General features: G+C 46.4%; 1 pseudogene across 1 annotated transcript; it reads right to left on the bottom strand.

Annotated features, from left to right (window-relative positions):
- Window positions 1-12,725: 12,725 nt before the first annotated feature.
- On the bottom strand, window positions 12,726-13,401 carry LOC309890233 (BMP and activin membrane-bound inhibitor homolog; annotated as a pseudogene). Its single transcript has one exon. The product of its transcript is annotated as a BMP and activin membrane-bound inhibitor homolog (transcript).
- Between the last annotated feature and the right edge of the window lie 7,865 nt (window positions 13,402-21,266).

Here is a 21,266-nt window from a genome sequence, read left to right as displayed (position 1 = left end):
TGATTGGCTGCGTGCTGTTCAAGCCACGTGCCCTGCGCTCGCCCACTGATTGGTGGTCCGCTGCCTTTCAGCCAAGAAGCGCTAAAAGTGAAAATGTCTATCTACGATACATGCAGTGTGTGCGTGTACGGACACGTGTAAGTATATCCACACATAAACGTAAACACGAGTAGATATACACTGTGGTTTTCCACACAGAAACACTATTTTATAAACATGTACACAATTATTTGCTTACCTGTAATCGTATATGCATATTTGCATTTCTAGAAACACAGAAACAACCCTGCACCCTTGCAGAATCGTTTTAAGCAATATAGCAGAAAAAGCAAAGGGGCAAACGGCTGAATCTCTGGGTAAGACTCAGCACTGTAGGCGGCTCCAAAACAGATGCGTGCAATGACAGCCTGTGTCCCGCAGCTGAAACCGGCCAATGCGTTTAGTTTATGCGGTAGTCCATGGAAACAGGAAGTCCTTCCACGTGCAACACACTGGGGGCCGACATGTTGTGGTGGGGAGGGAGTGCTCTTCTCACCGTGCCTCTCTGATTGGCTGCGTGCTGTTCAAGCCACGTGCCCTGCGCTCGCCCACTGATTGGTGGCCCGCTGCCTTTCAGCCAAGAAGCGCTAAAAGTGAAAATGTCTATCTACGATACATGCAGTGTGTGCGTGTACGGACACGTGTAAGTATATCCACACATAAACGTAAACACGAGTAGATATACACTGTGGTTTTCCACACAGACACACTATTTTATATACATGTACACATTTATTTGCTTGCCTGTAATCGTATATGCATATTTGCATTTCTAGAAACACAGAAACAACCCTGCACCCTTGCAGAAGCGTTTTAAGCAATATAGCAGAAAAAGCAAGGGGCAAACGGCTGAATGTCTGGGTAAGACTCAGCACTGTAGGCGGCTCCAAAACAGATGCGTGCAATGACAGCCTGTGTCCCGCAGCTGAAACCGGCCAATGCGTTTAGTTTATGCGGTGGTCCATGGAAACAGGAAGTCCTTCCACGTGCAACACACTGGGGGCCGACATTTTGTGATGGCCACCATTTCGTTATGGCCGACATTTTGTGGCGAGGAGGGAGCACTCATCTCACAATGCTCCTCTAATTGGCTGAATGCTATTTGACCACGTGCCCTTCGCGCGCTCGCTGATTGGTGGCTCGCTGATTAAGGCCGGGAAGCGCTAAATGTGAAAATGCCTATCTACGATACTTGCAGTGTCTGTGCGAACAGATAAATAGATGTATATCCACAAAGAAACACAAATAGGAGAAAATATACCCAATGGCTTTCTACACAGACACGCTATTTTATAAACGTGTATACATTTATTTACTTACCTGGAATTGTATATGCATATTTGCAGTTCTAGAAACACAGAAACAACACTGCACCTTTGCAGTCGTGTTTTAAGCAGTAAAGTTGAAAAAGCAAGAGGCAAAGGGCTGAATCTGTGGCTAAGACCCACCAGTTTCTATGGCTCCGAAAACAAGCGTACCATGACAGCCTGTTCAGATCTTGCCTTGCAAGGCTGCTGCTCTTCTCCACAGTGCTGACAACAGCCGGGGACGCACTGTCTCACACAAACAAAAAACTCCCACTTACGCCTTCTCTTGTGACTGGCAGCCCAAACCGGCCCATGTATCTAGCTTATGCAGTGGTCCATGGAATCAAGAAATCCCTCCCCGTGCAACACACTGGGGGCCGACATGTTTTGGAAGGGAGACAGCGCTCTTCTCATCGTGCCTCTCTGATTGGCTGCGTGCTGTTCAAGCCACGTGCCCTGCGCTCGCCCACTGATTGGTGGCCCGCTGCCTTTCAGCCAAGAAGCGCTAAAAGTGAAAATGTCTATCTACGATACATGCAGTGTGTGCGTGTACGGACACGTGTAAGTATATCCACACATAAACGTAAACACGAGTAGATATACACTGTGGTTTTCCACACAGAAACACTATTTTATAAACATGTACACAATTATTTGCTTACCTGTAATCGTATATGCATATTTGCATTTCTAGAAACACAGAAACAACCCTGCACCCTTGCAGAATCGTTTTAAGCAATATAGCAGAAAAAGCAAAGGGGCAAACGGCTGAATCTCTGGGTAAGACTCAGCACTGTAGGCGGCTCCAAAACAGATGCGTGCAATGACAGCCTGTGTCCCGCAGCTGAAACCGGCCAATGCGTTTAGTTTATGCGGTAGTCCATGGAAACAGGAAGTCCTTCCACGTGCAACACACTGGGGGCCGACATGTTGTGGTGGGGAGGGAGTGCTCTTCTCACCGTGCCTCTCTGATTGGCTGCGTGCTGTTCAAGCCACGTGCCCTGCGCTCGCCCACTGATTGGTGGTCCGCTGCCTTTCAGCCAAGAAGCGCTAAAAGTGAAAATGTCTATCTACGATACATGCAGTGTGTGCGTGTACGGACACGTGTAAGTATATCCACACATAAACGTAAACACGAGTAGATATACACTGTGGTTTTCCACACAGACACACTATTTTATATACATGTACACATTTATTTGCTTGCCTGTAATCGTATATGCATATTTGCATTTCTAGAAACACAGAAACAACCCTGCACCCTTGCAGAAGCGTTTTAAGCAATATAGCAGAAAAAGCAAGGGGCAAACGGCTGAATGTCTGGGTAAGACTCAGCACTGTAGGCGGCTCCAAAACAGATGCGTGCAATGACAGCCTGTGTCCCGCAGCTGAAACCGGCCAATGCGTTTAGTTTATGCGGTGGTCCATGGAAACAGGAAGTCCTTCCACGTGCAACACACTGGGGGCCGACATTTTGTGATGGCCACCATTTCGTTATGGCCGACATTTTGTGGCGAGGAGGGAGCACTCATCTCACAATGCTCCTCTAATTGGCTGAATGCTATTTGACCACGTGCCCTTCGCGCGCTCGCTGATTGGTGGCTCGCTGATTAAGGCCGGGAAGCGCTAAATGTGAAAATGCCTATCTACGATACTTGCAGTGTCTGTGCGAACAGATAAATAGATGTATATCCACAAAGAAACACAAATAGGAGAAAATATACCCAATGGCTTTCTACACAGACACGCTATTTTATAAACGTGTATACATTTATTTACTTACCTGGAATTGTATATGCATATTTGCAGTTCTAGAAACACAGAAACAACACTGCACCTTTGCAGTCGTGTTTTAAGCAGTAAAGTTGAAAAAGCAAGAGGCAAAGGGCTGAATCTGTGGCTAAGACCCACCAGTTTCTATGGCTCCGAAAACAAGCGTACCATGACAGCCTGTTCAGATCTTGCCTTGCAAGGCTGCTGCTCTTCTCCACAGTGCTGACAACAGCCGGGGACGCACTGTCTCACACAAACAAAAAACTCCCACTTACGCCTTCTCTTGTGACTGGCAGCCCAAACCGGCCCATGTATCTAGCTTATGCAGTGGTCCATGGAATCAAGAAATCCCTCCCCGTGCAACACACTGGGGGCCGACATGTTTTGGAAGGGAGACAGCGCTCTTCTCATCGTGCCTCTCTGATTGGCTGCGTGCTGTTCAAGCCACGTGCCCTGCGCTCGCCCACTGATTGGTGGCCTGCTGCCTTTCAGCCAAGAAGCGCTAAAAGTGAAAATGTCTATCTACGATACATGCAGTGTGTGCGTGTACGGACACGTGTAAGTATATCCACACATAAACGTAAACACGAGTAGATATACACTGTGGTTTTCCACACAGAAACACTATTTTATAAACATGTACACAATTATTTGCTTACCTGTAATCGTATATGCATATTTGCATTTCTAGAAACACAGAAACAACCCTGCACCCTTGCAGAATCGTTTTAAGCAATATAGCAGAAAAAGCAAAGGGGCAAACGGCTGAATGTCTGGGTAAGACTCAGCACTGTAGGCGGCTCCAAAACAGATGCGTGCAATGACAGCCTGTGTCCCGCAGCTGAAACCGGCCAATGCGTTTAGTTTATGCGGTAGTCCATGGAAACAGGAAGTCCTTCCACGTGCAACACACTGGGGGCCGACATGTTGTGGTGGGGAGGGAGTGCTCTTCTCACCGTGCCTCTCTGATTGGCTGCGTGCTGTTCAAGCCACGTGCCCTGCGCTCGCCCACTGATTGGTGGCCCGCTGCCTTTCAGCCAAGAAGCGCTAAAAGTGAAAATGTCTATCTACGATACATGCAGTGTGTGCGTGTACGGACACGTGTAAGTATATCCACACATAAACGTAAACACGAGTAGATATACACTGTGGTTTTCCACACAGACACACTATTTTATATACATGTACACATTTATTTGCTTGCCTGTAATCGTATATGCATATTTGCATTTCTAGAAACACAGAAACAACCCTGCACCCTTGCAGAATCGTTTTAAGCAATATAGCAGAAAAAGCAAAGGGGCAAACGGCTGAATGTCTGGGTAAGACTCAGCACTGTAGGCGGCTCCAAAACAGATGCGTGCAATGACAGCCTGTGTCCCGCAGCTGAAACCGGCCAATGCGTTTAGTTTATGCGGTAGTCCATGGAAACAGGAAGTCCTTCCACGTGCAACACACTGGGGGCCGACATGTTGTGGTGGGGAGGGAGTGCTCTTCTCACCGTGCCTCTCTGATTGGCTGCGTGCTGTTCAAGCCACGTGCCCTGCGCTCGCCCACTGATTGGTGGCCCGCTGCCTTTCAGCCAAGAAGCGCTAAAAGTGAAAATGTCTATCTACGATACATGCAGTGTGTGCGTGTACGGACACGTGTAAGTATATCCACACATAAACGTAAACACGAGTAGATATACACTGTGGTTTTCCACACAGAAACACTATTTTATATACATGTACACATTTATTTGCTTGCCTGTAATCGTATATGCATATTTGCATTTCTAGAAACACAGAAACAACCCTGCACCCTTGCAGAAGCGTTTTAAGCAATATAGCAGAAAAAGCAAGGGGCAAACGGCTGAATGTCTGGGTAAGACTCAGCACTGTAGGCGGCTCCAAAACAGATGCGTGCAATGACAGCCTGTGTCCCGCAGCTGAAACCGGCCAATGCGTTTAGTTTATGCGGTGGTCCATGGAAACAGGAAGTCCTTCCACGTGCAACACACTGGGGGCCGACATTTTGTGATGGCCACCATTTCGTTATGGCCGACATTTTGTGGCGAGGAGGGAGCACTCATCTCACAATGCTCCTCTAATTGGCTGAATGCTATTTGACCACGTGCCCTTCGCGCGCTCGCTGATTGGTGGCTCGCTGATTAAGGCCGGGAAGCGCTAAATGTGAAAATGCCTATCTACGATACTTGCAGTGTCTGTGCGAACAGATAAATAGATGTATATCCACAAAGAAACACAAATAGGAGAAAATATACCCAATGGCTTTCTACACAGACACGCTATTTTATAAACGTGTATACATTTATTTACTTACCTGGAATTGTATATGCATATTTGCAGTTCTAGAAACACAGAAACAACACTGCACCTTTGCAGTCGTGTTTTAAGCAGTAAAGTTGAAAAAGCAAGAGGCAAAGGGCTGAATCTGTGGCTAAGACCCACCAGTTTCTATGGCTCCGAAAACAAGCGTACCATGACAGCCTGTTCAGATCTTGCCTTGCAAGGCTGCTGCTCTTCTCCACAGTGCTGACAACAGCCGGGGACGCACTGTCTCACACAAACAAAAAACTCCCACTTACGCCTTCTCTTGTGACTGGCAGCCCAAACCGGCCCATGTATCTAGCTTATGCAGTGGTCCATGGAATCAAGAAATCCCTCCCCGTGCAACACACTGGGGGCCGACATGTTTTGGAAGGGAGACAGCGCTCTTCTCACCGTGCCTCTCTGATTGGCTGCGTGCTGTTCAAGCCACGTGCCCTGCGCTCGCCCACTGATTGGTGGCCCGCTGCCTTTCAGCCAAGAAGCGCTAAAAGTAAAAATGTCTATCTACGATACATGCAGTGTGTGCGTGTACGGACACGTGTAAGTATATCCACACATAAACGTAAACACGAGTAGATATACACTGTGGTTTTCCACACAGAAACACTATTTTATAAACATGTACACATTTATTTGCTTGCCTGTAATCGTATATGCATATTTGCATTTCTAGAAACACAGAAACAACCCTGCACCCTTGCAGAAGCGTTTTAAGCAATATAGCAGAAAAAGCAAGGGGCAAACGGCTGAATGTCTGGGTAAGACTCAGCACTGTAGGCGGCTCCAAAACAGATGCGTGCAATGACAGCCTGTGTCCCGCAGCTGAAACCGGCCAATGCGTTTAGTTTATGCGGTGGTCCATGGAAACAGGAAGTCCTTCCACGTGCAACACACTGGGGGCCGACATTTTGTGATGGCCACCATTTCGTTATGGCCGACATTTTGTGGCGAGGAGGGAGCACTCATCTCACAATGCTCCTCTAATTGGCTGAATGCTATTTGACCACGTGCCCTTCGCGCGCTCGCTGATTGGTGGCTCGCTGATTAAGGCCGGGAAGCGCTAAATGTGAAAATGCCTATCTACGATACTTGCAGTGTCTGTGCGAACAGATAAATAGATGTATATCCACAAAGAAACACAAATAGGAGAAAATATACCCAATGGCTTTCTACACAGACACGCTATTTTATAAACGTGTATACATTTATTTACTTACCTGGAATTGTATATGCATATTTGCAGTTCTAGAAACACAGAAACAACACTGCACCTTTGCAGTCGTGTTTTAAGCAGTAAAGTTGAAAAAGCAAGAGGCAAAGGGCTGAATCTGTGGCTAAGACCCACCAGTTTCTATGGCTCCGAAAACAAGCGTACCATGACAGCCTGTTCAGATCTTGCCTTGCAAGGCTGCTGCTCTTCTCCACAGTGCTGACAACAGCCGGGGACGCACTGTCTCACACAAACAAAAAACTCCCACTTACGCCTTCTCTTGTGACTGGCAGCCCAAACCGGCCCATGTATCTAGCTTATGCAGTGGTCCATGGAATCAAGAAATCCCTCCCCGTGCAACACACTGGGGGCCGACATGTTTTGGAGGGGAGACAGCGCTCTTCTCACCGTGCCTCTCTGATTGGCTGCGTGCTGTTCAAGCCACGTGCCCTGCGCTCGCCCACTGATTGGTGGCCCGCTGCCTTTCAGCCAAGAAGCGCTAAAAGTGAAAATGTCTATCTACGATACATGCAGTGTGTGCGTGTACGGACACGTGTAAGTATATCCACACATAAACGTAAACACGAGTAGATATACACTGTGGTTTTCCACACAGACACACTATTTTATATACATGTACACATTTATTTGCTTGCCTGTAATCGTATATGCATATTTGCATTTCTAGAAACACAGAAACAACCCTGCACCCTTGCAGAAGCGTTTTAAGCAATATAGCAGAAAAAGCAAGGGGCAAACGGCTGAATGTCTGGGTAAGACTCAGCACTGTAGGCGGCTCCAAAACAGATGCGTGCAATGACAGCCTGTGTCCCGCAGCTGAAACCGGCCAATGCGTTTAGTTTATGCGGTGGTCCATGGAAACAGGAAGTCCTTCCACGTGCAACACACTGGGGGCCGACATTTTGTGATGGCCACCATTTCGTTATGGCCGACATTTTGTGGCGAGGAGGGAGCACTCATCTCACAATGCTCCTCTAATTGGCTGAATGCTATTTGACCACGTGCCCTTCGCGCGCTCGCTGATTGGTGGCTCGCTGATTAAGGCCGGGAAGCGCTAAATGTGAAAATGCCTATCTACGATACTTGCAGTGTCTGTGCGAACAGATAAATAGATGTATATCCACAAAGAAACACAAATAGGAGAAAATATACCCAATGGCTTTCTACACAGACACGCTATTTTATAAACGTGTATACATTTATTTACTTACCTGGAATTGTATATGCATATTTGCAGTTCTAGAAACACAGAAACAACACTGCACCTTTGCAGTCGTGTTTTAAGCAGTAAAGTTGAAAAAGCAAGAGGCAAAGGGCTGAATCTGTGGCTAAGACCCACCAGTTTCTATGGCTCCGAAAACAAGCGTACCATGACAGCCTGTTCAGATCTTGCCTTGCAAGGCTGCTGCTCTTCTCCACAGTGCTGACAACAGCCGGGGACGCACTGTCTCACACAAACAAAAAACTCCCACTTACGCCTTCTCTTGTGACTGGCAGCCCAAACCGGCCCATGTATCTAGCTTATGCAGTGGTCCATGGAATCAAGAAATCCCTCCCCGTGCAACACACTGGGGGCCGACATGTTTTGGAGGGGGAGCAGCGCTCTTCTCACCGTGCCTCTCTGATTGGCTGCGTGCTGTTCAAGCCACGTGCCCTGCGCTCGCCCGCTGATTGGTGGCCCGCTGCCTTTCAGCCAAGAAGCGCTAAAAGTGAAAATGTCTATCTACGATACATGCAGTGTGTGCGTGTACGGACACGTGTAAGTATATCCACACATAAACGTAAACACGAGTAGATATACACTGTGGTTTTCCACACAGAAACACTATTTTATAAACATGTACACAATTATTTGCTTACCTGTAATCGTATATGCATATTTGCATTTCTAGAAACACAGAAACAACCCTGCACCCTTGCAGAATCGTTTTAAGCAATATAGCAGAAAAAGCAAAGGGGCAAACGGCTGAATCTCTGGGTAAGACTCAGCACTGTAGGCGGCTCCAAAACAGATGCGTGCAATGACAGCCTGTGTCCCGCAGCTGAAACCGGCCAATGCGTTTAGTTTATGCGGTAGTCCATGGAAACAGGAAGTCCTTCCACGTGCAACACACTGGGGGCCAACATTTTGTGGTGGGGAGGGAGTGCTCTTCTCACCGTGCCTCTCTGATTGGCTGCGTGCTGTTCAAGCCACGTGCCCTGCGCTCGCCCACTGATTGGTGGCCCGCTGCCTTTCAGCCAAGAAGTGCTAAAAGTGAAAATGTCTATCTACGATACATGCAGTGTGTGCGTTTACGGACACGTGTAAGTATATCCACACATAAACGTAAACACAAGTAGATATACACTGTGGTTTTCCACACAGACACACTATTTTATATACATGTACACATTTATTTGCTTACCTGTAATCGTATATGCATATTTGCATTTATGCAGACAGAGGAGCTGAATATGTGTATATCTGCAAAAACATCGATGTGGATTAAATAAAATATCTAATGCTAAGAATTTCTGATGTATTCAATAAAGCTTGTGAAGAAGAGTGTACTTTTTGTACTGGGGAGCCCTGAACTGAACACTCTACCTCAGGTGAGGCCTGACCAGGGCGGAGTAGAGGGGGTCGATCACCTTCCTTTACCTACTGGCCATGCTCCTTTTATTGCATGTCAGGTTCCCATTTGCCTTCTTGGCCATGAGGGCACACTGCTGGCTCATGGTCAGCCTGTCATCCACCAGCACCCCCAGGTCCTTCTCCTCAGAGGAGCTCCTCTTCAGCAGGTCTACCCCAGCCTTTATTGATACATGCGGTTGTTCCTTCCCAAGTGCAGGACTCTATACTTGCTCTTATTAAACCTTATTTGGTTTCTTCCTACCCATCTTTCCAGCCAGTCCAGGTCTCACTGAATTGTAGCACAGCCTTCTGGCATGTCAGCCACTACTCCCAGCTTTGTGTCATCAGTGTACTTGCTGAGGGCAGACGCTATTCCCTCATCATGTTCATTGATGAAGATGTTGAACAAGACCAGACCCAGCACTGACCCCTGGGGAAGAGCGCTAGTCTCAGGTCTCCAGATGGGCTCTGCACCACCAATCACTGCCCTCTGAGCTTGGCCATTCAGCCAGTTCTTGACCCACCTTACTGTCCACTCCTCTATCCCTCGCTTTCTCAGCTTTGCTATCAGGATGTCAAGGGAGACAGTATCAAAAGCCTTACTAAAGCCAAAGTAGAAGACATCCACTGCTCTCCCCTCATCTACCCAGCTGGTGATGCCATCATAGAAGGTAACAAGGTTGGTCAAACATGACTTTCCCTTGGTGAATCCATGCTGACTACTCCTCATAAACTTCTTCTCTTCCAATTGCTTGGAGATGTCATCCAGAACAAGCTGTTCCAACACCTTTCCAGGGACAGAGGTGAGACTGACTGGCCTGTAGTTTCCCAGATCCTCCTTCTTGCCCTTCTTGAAGACCAGAGTGACATTGGCTATCATCCAATCTTCAGGCACATCTCCTGTTCTCCAGGACCTTTCAAAGATGATAGAGAGAGGTTCGGCAATCACCTCTGCCAACTCCCGTAGCACACATGGATGCATCCGATGGGGACCCATGGATTTGTCTGCACTGAGCCCACTCAGACGCTCCCGAACCACTCTCTTGTCATCCAGGGGGAACCCTCCATTTCCCAGCCCCTTTCTCTTTCCTCCAGGGTCGAGGAGTCCCAAGGGGGAGTCCTTGAAGCAAAGACTGAAGCAAAGAAAGCATTCAGTACCTCTGCCTCAGTGAGGGACCCACATTATCCTTAGTCTTCCTTTTACTGTTTACATACTTAAAAAAAAAAAAAAAAAAAAAAAATCTTATTATATTTTATCTCTTTTGCAAGCCTCATCTCTAGGTGGGCTTTAGCCTTCCTTGTTGCATCCCTGCAGGCCCTGACAACACTTCTATACACCTCCTAAGAGGACAGGCCCTTTTTCCATGTTACATAAACCTTCCTCTTCCTTTTGATCTTATTGATGAGCTTCTTACTCATCCACACGTTTCCTGCCCCCCTTCCCTGATTTCCTACTCTTAGGGATGCACCTATCCTGAGCTTTGAAGAAGTGCTGCCTAAATGTAGCCCAGCTCTCACATGCACCCTTGCCTTCTAGCAACCTAGCCCATGAGATACTCCCAAGCAGGTCCTGGAAGAGGATGAAGTTGGCTTTCTGAAAGTCCAGGGTAGCAATCCTTCTTTTAGCCTTACTTCTTCCACCAAGTTCCATGTTGAACTCCACCATCTCATGGTTGCTGCATCCCAAGCTGCCCCCAACCTTCACATCCCTAACAAGCCCATCCCTGTTGGTAAGGACAAGGTCCAGGAGCACACCCTGCCTCATTGGCTCCTCCACTACCTGTGTCAGAAAATTGTCTTCAACGCATTGTAGGAACCGTTTGGACTGCACGTGCCTGCTGGGTTGTTTACCCATGAGGTATCAAGATCATTACCTTCTCTGAGGAGCTCTCCAACAATCCTATGAGACAGCTCAGAGGTTTTTCCCTACTATCTTCAACAGTGACAGCAGTGACAACTTCCCCCAGCCCTTCTCTGTCACTTTTAGCTCCCCTCCCTTTCCCCCATCAAACCTAGCTTAAAGCCCTGGTAATCAGCCCAGAGAGCTTGCTCCCCAGCACACTTGTGCCCAACTTTCTGAGTTGAAGTCAGTCAGCAGCCCACATACCCAGCGTCTCAAAGGGCTGCCCAAGATCAAAATACCCAAATCCTTGGTCAAGACACCACCCTCTCAGCCAGTCGTTCACCTGTCCTGTTCTTCTTCTCTCTGGGTCCCAGTCACCCAGAGGGAGGACAGAGGAGAACACCACTACCTGCACTCCTGATCCCTTCAACAACCTTCCCAGGGATGAAAAGTCCTTTTAAATATTCCTCATTTTTCTAGTTGCGCTTCCCAGGATCCAACCAGAATGACAACAAGAGGATAGTAATCCTTTGGTTTAATGAGCTGTGGCAGAGCCTTCCTAACATTTCTGACATGTGCCCCAGGAAGACATCACACACCTCTCTGGATAGGTTATCTGGGTGACAAATGGGAGCCTCAGTGGCCCTCAGCAAAGAATCTCTGATTACTAAGACTGTCCATCCTTTTTTTGTGGCACTAGTTGTGATGCAGTGCTCTGCCCGGCCCAGATCCCTATGCTCAGTATTTCCCCCAGTCCTGACACACTTCGCAGGGTTGCTTCCCAGGTTCAAACTACTGTCCAGACCATCAACCTCATCCTTTTCCTGCCTGAGAGTCTCAAATCTATTACCCAGGGACACCGTGGGGGTTGGTGGAACCATGGGTGTCGGGGGCAAACGTCTCTTTCTGCTTCGAGCTGAGATGAGGGTCCAGCCCCATTTCTCTTGTGAGTGGTCAAGCCCTCTGTCCTGCACATGATCAGCTGGGTCAGCTACTACCCCTTGCAGGGACTTAGGAGGGGGCTGCTGGGTATCAGCAGGGGCAGGTTGACACTTCCTATCTGTCACCTTCAGAGACTCTCAGGAGCTCCTCAGGCTGTTGATTTCTCACTGCAGCCCAGCCACCTGCTTGAGAAGTCCCTTAAGCAGGGTACACCTGCACCCATGACAGCCCTCTCTTCCCTCAGGACCCAAAAATTTATTTTTTTCAGACAAAATATATATATTTAAAAAATCTTTACAATAAGTCAGGAAACATAGGAGCTTGCATACAGTTTATTATAATTCAATTCTCAGCTCCCTGCAGTTCAGGTAACCCTGGTGACAGTGTTTACAACTTCTAATTTTTGCTTTCATAACGTTAAAGCAAACAATACATTTGAGTGTGTTTTACTCTGTGCAAATGAGACAACTTTTGGAATACTTCAGAAGTATCCAAGTATATCCAAGATTCTGTTTGCAGAGTTCCTTTGTTTCTCAGATGATCTGTGGGTTTTTGTTTCAAGATTAAGTGCTCCTGTCCAACAGAACCCAAAGGCCTTCAAGAGTCCAGAGAGTAAGTTTAGCTCAGATTAAAAAATAATTGGTCATACAAATTCCAGCTTCCCATGTCTGCTCTACATTCCCCAGTGGATGGACTAGCAAAAGAATCTTATCATTGCTGAGGTCTGAATGTCTCATTTTATCACAGGTCATGCAGCAGTTCTCATGACCAGTTACAAGCACCATGCATTCCAAGTCCAATTTTGCCACCTACCCTTTTTTCGCATGATTTCCATGGAAACTATAGTGCAAACAGGAGAGCATTTGCTGCAGTTGGTCTTGCAGTCTCTTATTTTCACTCTTGGGCATCCGCAAGGACAGCATGATAAGGAGCATCAAGATCAGCTCACCAGCTATAGGAACAGCAATCACAGCTGCCCTGAACTGTAATTGTTTTGGTGAGGTCAGTCCTGCACATTGGTGATGAGGTTCTTGCTGTCATGTTGATATCTGCTCCCTTGATATCTGCACCCTTGGGAGGAGACAAAACATCATGTAGTCCTCTGTAATTGCACATATCTTCATGACAGCATTCCAATGTGGACATAGTGGTGACAGAGTGGTTTTGTGGAGCCTGTTTAACTCTGTGCTTACACTAGAGTCCAAGCAGCTCTGAGTAAGTGGGGAATGTGTATTCTAAGGATCAAGTGGTCTGGAAAAGCAGGCACTAAGCTTGGATTTGCACATATAGCCAGTTGCAACACAGGGTGCAGCATCACACAGAGGGAGAATTAAAGACAGAAGGAAAGAGAGAAAATGACAGATGGAAGGCGGGAAGGCAGGAAGGCAGGAAGGCAGGAAGGCAGGAAGGAAGGAAGGAAGGCAGGAAGGAAGGAAATGAAAAGAAGGAAGGAAATGAAAAGAAGGAAAGAAGGAAAGACAGAAGGAAAGAAGGAAAGAAGGAAGGAAAGGAGGAAAGGAGGAAGGAAGGAAGGAAGGAAGGAAGGAAGGAAGGAAGGAAGGAAGGAAGGAAGGAAGGAAGGAAGGAAGGAAGGAAGGAAGGAAGGAAGGAAGGAAGGAAGGAAGGAAGGAAGGAAAGCTTCTTACTGCATTTTGGCAAGACATTGCTGCCCAGGTAGAGAATTTGTTGTAAAAGTATGCCACATATATGTTCACATACTCAGGTATTGGGCAACTGAAGAACACCAAACAACCAGCAGGTGGATCAGGCTGCTAAGATTGAAGAGGCTGTGGTCAATCTGGACTGGCAACAGAAGGGTGAATTATTTATAGATCCATGGGCCCATGACACCTCAGGCCATCAAGGAAGAGACGAAACATATAGTTGGGCTTGTGATTGAGCAGTGTTCCAGACCATGCACAGTACTGGACAGGTTATTCAGGATTGTGAAACACATGCTGCAATCAAGCAAGCCAAATGTTTAAAGCCTCTCAGGTAAGGAGGACAATGGATGAAATCTAACTATGGGGAATTCTGGCAGATAGATTATGTCACGCTCTCTCAAACCTGCAATGGCAAGCACGATGTGCATACAATGGTGGAAGCAACCACCAGATGGATGGAAATACACCCTGTGCCCCATGCCACTGCCCAGAACACTTGAAAAACAAGTCCTATGGTGACATGTCACCCCATGAAGAATTGAGTCAGACAATGGATTTATTTCTGAAACAACCTCATAGACACCTGGACCAAAGAGTGCAGTACTGAGTGGATATTTCACATCTCCTGTCATGCACCAGCTTCCAGGAAAATCAAGGATATAATGGTCTGTTAAAGAGCGCACTGAAGGTAGAGGGAACTGGGACATTCAAAAACTGGGATACACATTTGGCAAAGGCCACCTGCTTAGTCAACACTAGGGGTTCTGCCAAGCAAGCCAGACCTCCCCAGTCAAACCTGCTACATACTGTAGAAGGCAATAAAGTCCCCGTAGTGCACATAAAAAGCATTCAGGGTTAGGCAGTCTTGGCTATTCCTGGCTCAGGCAAAGGCAAGCCCATCCATGGGACTGCGTTTGCTCAAGGACCTGGGTGTATTGGTGGGTAGTGTGGAAGAATGGGGAAGTCTGTTGTATTCCTCAAATGGATTTAATGTTGGGTGAGAGTAGCCCATGATTTGAATTCCATGATGTTAATTACTATATAATACCGTAGGCCATCACTACTATAATTGCTATATGTCATGTTCATGGTATTACAATAACAGTCACCCAGATAATGATGAATGAATTTTGATAAAACTGGACAAGCACAGCTGTGTGATGGAATCACAACAAGCTTCAGCATGTGACAATCCGACACCACACACCATCTCTTCTGCGCTGAAAGATTGTTGTGACAGATGAAGCCCAAAGTCATTCACAGACTAAACAAACTCGGTGGGCGTTTCATATACGTATATGAAAAGTGGTGATTAATTGGAAAGTACTTGAAAGTGTGGGACTTGAGCATAAATGGTATGGAATAAGGGGTTGGTATTGTCCTGGTTTCACCTAGGATAGGGTTCATTGTCCTCCTAGTAGCTGGTATGGTGCTGTGTTTTGGATTTAGCATGAGAATAATGCCGATAGCATGCTAATACTAATATAATGCTAATGTTAATAATACTGATAGCATGTTAATGCTGATAGCATGCTGACATTTTAGCTTACAAAGCAGTGCTTACACTAAGCCAAGGACTTTTCAGCTTCTCATAGGACCCCACCAACGAGGAGACTGGGAGCACACAAGAAGCTGGGAAGGAATTCAGTCAGGACAGCTGACCCAAAGGGATGTCCCATATCATGTGCTGTCATGCTGAACAATTATATGGGGTAGTGGGCTGGAGTAGGAGAGGGACTGCTGCTCGGGGACAGGCTGGGCATTAGTCAGTGGGTGGTGAGCAAGGGCATTGTTGTACTGGGTCTGGCTGGAATGTTAACTTTCCCGGCAGCAGCCCATTCAGTGCTGTACTCTGTACTTGTAGCTGGAACAGCAGTGTTATCACACCAGTGTTGTGTCTACTGCTGAGCAGCAGTGGCACAGCATTGGGCCTTTCTCTAACCCTCCTAGGGGGTGGGCAAAAAAGTGAGGAGAGAAACATCACTAGGGCAGCTGACCTAAACCAATCAAAGGGATATTCCATACCATATGGTGTCACACTCAGCAATAAAAGGTGGAAACAGGAAGAAGAGGGGAGGGGTGGGCTCTCGTTGAGAAGACGTCGGTCCTCCTCTCGAACACTGGCTGCGTGCGTTGAGGCCTTGCTTCAAGGACGTGGTCAATCATCGCTCATTTGTGGGAAGTAGAGAGTAATTTCTTTCCTCTGCACTTCCATATAGCTTTCATTTATTTTGTTTGTTTGTTTTCCTCCCTTTTTCCCCTTTCCCTTTTATTTCCCCTTAGTTACATTGTTTAGTTCATGGTAGTCTTTATTTAATTATTATAATTATTTCCCTTTAATTAAATTATCCTTATCTCAACCCGTGAGTTGTTCTTTGCTTTACTTCTCCCCCTCCTTATCTAAAGGAGGGGGAGTGAGAGAGCGGTTGTGGGGTTTAGCTGCCCAACACGGTAAAACCACCACAATTGTACATCACCTGCTTTGTACATAGTATTATTTCTCTTCCTAGCACACTCCTCTCTGTGGCACCACCTGCTGGAAATGAAAACAAGCATCACTTTTTAAAACAATCAGGTGAGCACTTTCCTACCCTTCCTCATGTGCAGTATTGTACTAAGCAATAAAGCAGAAAATGCAAGGGGCAATCAGGTGAAACTGTGGCTAAGAGTCAGCACGGAATATAGCTCCAAAATGCCGTGTGCCATGACAGCCTGTGCCAGATCTTGCCTTGCCCTGCTAATGCTCTTCTCCACGGTGCTGACAGCAGCAAGGACTGCATATACTCTGAGAATCAAGTTCAGCTGCTGCTGCCAAGATTTCATGGCATTTGCAGGAAAAAGTACTCACTTGCAATGCATAACTCCTGCAACACTTCTGGGAGAAAGGAACAAAGCTCCTTTTGCTGGGGAACAGAAGCCCAGATGGCTCTGAAGAGCAGAGCTGCCAAAGGCACTACCTCGAGCTCCCAGCACTGACCTCCCCGCTGCCAGCCACAAGGGAGAGAGGCCACTTGGAAGCAAAGCATCCTCTGAGGGCTTAGCACGCTCATTCTGCAGCACACCAAGGGCAGCAACATGCTCCATGGACAGCACAGATGGCCACATTGACTTAGCCTAAGAAGAGATGTTCTTCAGACTAGTCTTGAAACAAACCTGGCAGAAACCACCCTGACCACCTGGAGGGACCAGCAGAGGATGTGGCTTGGCCATGTACCTCCCTGCAACACACTGGGAGCTGCCATTTTGTGAAGGCCACCATTTCATGATGGCCGACATTTTGTGGCTGATTGGCTGCGTGCTGTTCAAGCCACGTGCCCTGCGCACACCCACTGATTGGTGTCCCGCTGCCTTTTGGATGGGAAACACTAAATGTGAAAATATCTATTTATGTTATTTGCAGTGTGTGCATGTTTGGATATGGGTATTTATATATACCAATAAATACAAATATGTTTAAATATACACAGTGTATATGTAATATAGAGACAGGAGTTGGACTCAACGATCCTTTACTCTGAAGTGACTGGGCCATCAGACAAACAGGAAGACAAAGATAAGAGCATCAATAACTACCTGATGCCTATTCTAGCCTGAGCTACAAAATATGTGAAAAGATTTCAGTCATCCTCCAGGTGAGCACACTGTCACCTGCCTGCTCCAGAGCTGGGGCTTAGCACTCTTGTTCTGCAGCACACTGAGGGCTGCAACCTGCTCCACAGACAGTCAGCTGGCAGTGTGAGCTCAGCCAAAGAAGAGACATTTCTCAGACTTGTCTTGAAACTCAGCTGGCAAAACCACCCTGACCACCTGATGGGACCTGCAGAGGACATGGAAGATACTGAACCAGGTCTTTTAATATTTAGTTATTGCATGTCTCAATTGACTGTATGGGGTGGGTTTTTCTTGTTCTTTACAGATGTTACATAGAGAAAAAAAAAAAAAAAAAAAAAAAAAAAGGAAAGAAGTGGCAAGATTCTAAAATCTTGTTGCAAACATTCCTAAACTCGGACTATCCTGAAGGGAAGAAACCAGCTAAAAAAGAAAAATGAGTAATTGCTCTACTGATCTTTCTGGAAAGAACAGATAAATTAATAGCCAATGCAACACAGAAGAGTGTACTTGAAAACACTGCTTGAAAACACTGTGCATGTAATCTAAAACATTACATAACTCTAAGTACTTCTGCAATCCAGACAGGGCAAATGTACTTTGTTTAGATCACTGAATATAGTTATGTAAGAATTCCAGCTCTGGGAGGGGGAAAATTAGCCCATCTAGTGTGACTTCTAGAGTGAGGCTCTTTGATAAAGAATGACAATATTTTGCTAGATTACAGGTGAACTTGTCTACTTCAGGCATTCTTGAAGCGTGGGTTACTTACTTAATTTAGAGATCAAGAGATGTGACAACAGTTCAAGGAAAAATATTCTTCAAAGGTACTAAAATATTAATTTTGCCTATAAGTCAAGACAAACTTAGAGGAACTAAGTGAATCTGGGTTCTGGGTCCCCAGGTGCCCTGAGTTGGAGGATCATGACTGCAGTAACAATAAACTCCCAACCAAGCCTGAACATGTGTGTGACTTGCTGCTCCATGTGGTTGCATGCAAGTCTGTAGGGTCTGATGGGATTCATCCCAGAGAGCTGGCTGATGCCATTGCTAGACCTATCAACCATTTTTCAGTGGTCCTGGGGATCTGGAGAGGTCCAGGTCAACTGGAAACTGGCAAAAGTTGTTCCAATTTTCAAGAAGATCAAGAAAGAAGACCCTGGTAATTACAGGCCTGTCAATTTAAATTCTGTGCCTGGTCAAATTATGTAAAAGATGATTCTGAGACTCACTGAAAAACACATGAAGAATAATTTGGTCATTGATCATAGCCAACACAGGTTCATGAGGGGAGAGTCCTGATTAATGACCTTAATTTCCTTTAATGACTAAAAAAAAACATACTGGCCAGTTGTGGGAAGTGATTGTGCCACTCTAATCAGTGCAGGTGCAAACTCACCTTGAGTACCATGTGTGGTTTTGGGCACCACAATATAAGAAGGACATAAAACTATTAGAGAATGTCCAAAGGATCGCTAGTGACAGGACCAGGGGTTTGGCTGCTTCAGGGGCTTGGCTTATGTAGCAGCAAAACAGGAAAAACTGTTACAACAGAATTATAATTAGGGAAGATAAGCAAGGCCCAAGAAGGCCCTGGCAATTAAAAAAAAAAAAAAAAAAAAAAAAAAAAAAGTCTGACAATAATTGCATGTGAAAAGTGTAAGGTCTGTAAAAGCTTTGCCCATGACCAAAAACCCGAGAGTTGGGCAGGGCTGTATCTGTTATATGGAAAAACACTTGAAAGATAGCACACTCATTCTTCACAGCCAGCACAGGTTGACAAGAGGAAAGGCCTGGTTAACACATTTAATTTCCTCTTATGACAAAGTCACCCAGCTAGCTGATCAAGGGAAAACGATAACATCTTTTTGGATTTCAGCAAAGCTTTTAGTACTGTTTCTCACAGTATCCTTCTGGACAAATGTTCAGCACAGACAAATAGCTAGACAATTAGATAATAAAATGTGTGAACAATTGTCTGTCAGGTCAGGCTCAAAGGGTTATAGTTAATTGGGTTATATCAGGCTGGCAGCCAGTCAGTAGTGGGGTTCCCCAGGGCTCCATTTTAGTGCCGGTTCTCATGTAGGACTTGAAAATACACTGAGTGAAATTTGCAGGTTATACAAATTTGGCTTGAGCTGTTGACTCTGTCAAAGATAGAGAGGCCTTGCAGAGAGATCTCAACAAATTAGAGAGCTGGGCAATCACCAACAATATGAAGTGTAACAAGAGCAAGTGCCAGATTCTGTACCTGGAAAGGGGCAACCCTGGCTGTATGTACAGATTGGGGTTAAGAGGCAGGACACCAGCCCAGCAGAAGAGGATCTGGGTATTCTAGTTGTCTACAAGTTGAATATGGGTCAGCAGTGTGCCCTGGAAACCAGAAAGGCCAACAGTACCCTGGGATACATCAAGCATAGCATTGCTAGCCAGTCAAGGGAAAGGATTATCCTGCTCTTATCTGTGCTGCTGTGGACTCACCTTGAGTACTACGTGTGGTTTTGGACACCACTATATAAGAAGAACATAAAACTATTAAAGAATGTCCAAAAGATGGCTATGCAGATGATGAAGGGTGTAGAGGGCAAGATGCATGAGGAGCGGTTGAAATCACTTGGTTTGTTCAGCCTAGAGGAAGGGAGCCTGACTGAGGGGAGGCCACATGGCAACCTCCAGTTTCCTCCCAATGGGGAGCAGAGGGGCAGGCGCTGATCTCTTCTATCTGGTCATAGCGATTCAACCTGAGGGAATAGCACAGAGCTGTGGCAGTGGACAGTCAGGCTGGGTGTTAGGGATTCTTCACCAAGAGGATGATCAGGCACTGGAACAGGATCCCCTGTTGGTCACAGTGCCAAGTCATCTGGAGCTCAAGAAGCATTTGGAAAATGTTGTCAGGCATTGGGACTGATTTTTGAGTGGTGTGGTGTAGAGCTGGGCTCAACGATTGTTGTGGCTCCCTTCCAACTCCAGATACTCTATGATTCTATTATTCTTTGATCTACGGCATAGGACGTGTGCAGGAAACTGGGACACATGTCTCAAACTACATTTTTCCTTTGCCTCTTGCTCTGCTGACCCTTGGGATGAAGGAGAAGCAGAAAAGAAGAATGACGAAGAATGAGAGTCTGAAGGGGACACGTCGTTTGTATTTTATTCAGCCTTCCCATTCTTTTGCATTATCCACCAAGTGCATCCAGGTCCCTGAGCAAAAGCAATCCCACAAATGGGTTTTGCCTTTTCCTGAGACAGGAGTAGCCCAGACTGTCTTACCTAGCAGGTTTCTTACATGCACTACCGGAACTTTATCCCCTTCTACAGTACATAACAGGTTTGATTGTGCAGGTCCAGCTCGGTTGGCAGATCCCCTAGTATGGACTAACCAGGTGGCCTTTGCCAAATACATATCTCAATTTTTCAATGTCCCAGGCTGGTGCATGATAGGGGATGTGATACACCCACTCAATACCATATTCTTTGGCCCAAGTGTCTATAAGGTCATTCCAGATATGAGTCCCATTGTCTGACTCGATTCTTTCTGGGGTGCCATGTTGCCATAGGACTTGCTTTTCAAGGCCCAGGATAGTGTTCCAGGCAGTGGCATGGGGCACAGGATATGTTTCCAGCCATCTGGTGGTTGCTTCCAACATTGTAAGTACGTGGCACTTGTCATTGTGGGTTTGATGGAGTGTGATGTAATCAGTCTGCCAGGCCCCTCCATATTTATATTTCAGCCATCGTCCTCCATACCAAAGAGGCTTCAATTGTTTGGCTTGCTTGATTGCAACACGTGTTTCACAACCATGAATAACCTGGGCTATAGTGTCCATGGTCAAGACCACCACTCAATCACAAGCCCACCTATGTGTTTCTTCTCTACCTTGCTGGCCTGAGGTGTCATGGGCCCATTGAGC

This window comes from Aythya marila (assembly GCF_965140915.1).
Source record: "Aythya marila genome assembly, chromosome: Z".
NCBI classification, from domain to species: Eukaryota; Metazoa; Chordata; class Aves; order Anseriformes; family Anatidae; genus Aythya; species Aythya marila.
Note: the sequence above shows the minus strand (reverse complement) of the source record. Positions and strands in the feature narration are given on the sequence as shown.